The following is a 2,907-nucleotide window of genomic DNA, read 5'->3' as shown; positions in this document are numbered from 1 at the left end:
TTTTTAAGTCTTTCAGATTTGTTCTGACCCAAGGAAGGCTATCCTTAGCTGTCTTGCCCAAGGTTCTTTTTATTGAATTAACTGGCCCACATCTGAGCTTAGCCCTTATGCAGAGCTACCTATCAGTCAGTTCTCTATTTCTTGCCACCAAAATCTCCATTGTTTTGGTAAAACCAATGTGCTGGAAATTTCCTTCAGTTAGTTTCAAGTAAAGTTACATGGCTTGGGAGAGCTGGAGACGTCCCTCTGTTATGACCAGCCTCTGTCTCTAAGAGAAACCTCAGAGCTACTACTACAAGGTTGGATGCAGAGATAGGCATATGATCTCAGAGTGACACCCCTGTCCTATGACCAATATTCTGGATGGGAGGGGTAGTCTCTTTTCTTCTTGTCTTGTTTCTTTAGAAACAGAATTTTCTACCAATGAGCTGAAATGATGGTGATTGGGGCCCCAGATATTTTAGCCTTCTGTGCCTGCAACAGTGTGCTCATCCTGTGATGGAGAGCCTACAGAGGAAGGAGTCCCTGAACTCAGAACTGCTCTGGCTCTTGAAACATGGAGGTGGAGAATGAAAACTGCTGGTACCCTGTTGTTATGGTTTGGATCTGAGGTGTCCCCAGAAGTTCAAGTGTGAGACAATGCAAGAAGGTTCCAAGGAAAAATGTAGGTTTTTAACCTAATCAGAGATTAGGTTAAAAATGTAAGATTTTTAACCTAATCAGAGATTTCACTCTCTGATAGGGATTAACTCAGTGGTAACTGAAGTGGTAGGGTGTGGCTGGAGGAGATGGGGATTAGGGCATGGCTTTGGTGTATATATTTGGATATGGAGAGTGAAGTATGTCTCTTCGCTTCTTGATCACCATGATGTGAGCTGCTTCATTCTGCCACACACTCCACCATGATGTTTAGCCTCATCCTGAGCCCAAAGCCAGCCTTTTATGGACAAAGACCTCTGAAACTGTGAGCCCTTTAATAAACCTTTTCTTCTCTGTAGTTGTTCTTTTCAGGTCCTTTAGCCACAGCAGCAAAAAAGCTGACTAAAACGCCTGACTACCTAGGGAGGTACTGCTACCTTTGACTCGGACCTAATAAAAAGAGAGAATCCCTTCTTCTTGGTCCCTCACCCAGAATGCAGTTTCCATCATGCTCAGTTGAGGAAAAGGCTCATGGATTATGTGCCAGAGAGCACTTTCACTCTTCTTACTAAGATTTTGTAGACTTTGTTTAATGTGTTTCCATTTGAGTTATGTTCTTAAGACACTTTCCAAAGAATTCAAATAGTTGTTGGTTGGTTTATTTTTTTTTTTTACTATCTTTTATCAACTATTTTTTCTTCCCTGGATGGGGTCAATGGAATTCCTTAAGGCATAAATCCAGAAGACCTCTGTCTTAAAGGTTTTTTGAAAAATACATCTTAAATAAACTTTAAAACTGAAGTAAAGGGGGCTAGAAACAGAATGGAAAGAATGAAGAATAGAAATAAAGTTTTATGAGAGTTTGTAAGTGCAGTACCTCTTTAAGGAACAGAAAAAGAAAGATCTAAATATATAAGAGAGTACTGAAAGCATAGGTTGGAAAGACTGTCTCTGCTAATGAGTATAAATAGATGGTTGTTTAATATTGTAGGTAAGTTATTATAACCAATAGTGTTAACACCATATATTAATATTTTGTCATGTAAGATGTTGATAGCTCTAACATGAATTAGACCAATGAATAGGTATTTTATTAAATTGCAGTATTGTATATAAACACACATTTCTCATTTTATGACTACCAAATGGCTATAAGAAATCACCTTAAAAGCAACTTGAGGACTTCAGTTAATTTTGAAAACAAGAGTTTTGAATTTAAATCTCAAAGAGAAGTGATCTACTTGATATGAATTAAATTCCTTAGTGAACAATATTCTCTACACACACACACACACACACACACACACATTGTTTTTCTTCTTACCTGTATGGATATACCTGTGGTGTCACTGGGGTGGAAGTGTTACTATAGATGTCAGCTTAAGCAAAGAGGAGAATAGCCTTTCTTCCTTCAACAGTCTATCCAACTTAGCCCCTTCCAGTTCTCAGTAGGAAGGCCTCCAACAAAGCAGAGACCAAACAGGACTGGAAGAGCACAATCTGCCTCAGACCATTGACTCAGAATCTGTGAACGGATATTAAATAAAACTCAGAGGCACATGGAGCCTTCTCAGAAATTCCTCATGAATGATTTTTTCCCACACACAGAAACAACATCATTAATAATTGGATACACATACATGTGAGTAGCACATAGTTACATTTTAACACTGCTGTTAAGACTGGTGCAAATGTTCTCAAAAATAATTATTTAATCTGCGCACAGCGGTGACCCTGTTGTGTGAGAAATGATGACATGCCCGCTGACAAAAATTTAACGACTTCATAAGGAAGGAAGCTTGTGAAACAGAACAAATAGAATGCCGGTGTGTTTGCAGGGCTGTCACTGTGTTCTCTCCTCAGCACATTGCTGACAGCCAAAATTGAAAACATGCTGAGTCCCCTCAGCACCCGATGTTCCACAGATACTGCATGTCAGAGGCAGAGATCCTGTGACAGGTAGGAGATCTTGGTGAGGAAAATAGAAGACTTCAGAAACGTCTGAGCCCAAGGCCACTTGTCTTATGCCATGAAAATTGAGCAAAGAGTGCTCAAAACTGCACATCTCTTCTGTTATACAGCACAGTCTCAGACTCATGCCAAGCGGCAGCTACATCAAGTAATAGGAAGTTTATTCCCAAAGTCTGGGAAGATTCAGATTTCTAGTATGCTAAGATAATGCTGAGGATTTGCTTCACTGTAAAACTGATTGCAAAAAATATTAATAACTCTAGGATTTCTTTATGCAGTGAGTGATTCCAGATATTT

Source organism: Marmota monax, unplaced genomic scaffold, assembly GCF_021218885.2.
Source record: "Marmota monax isolate L192 unplaced genomic scaffold, Marmota_monax_Labrador192_F-V1.1 WCK01_AAM20220418_F8-fsc00305, whole genome shotgun sequence".
Classification (NCBI taxonomy): Eukaryota; Metazoa; Chordata; class Mammalia; order Rodentia; family Sciuridae; genus Marmota; species Marmota monax.
This window is presented reverse-complemented; position numbering follows the sequence as displayed.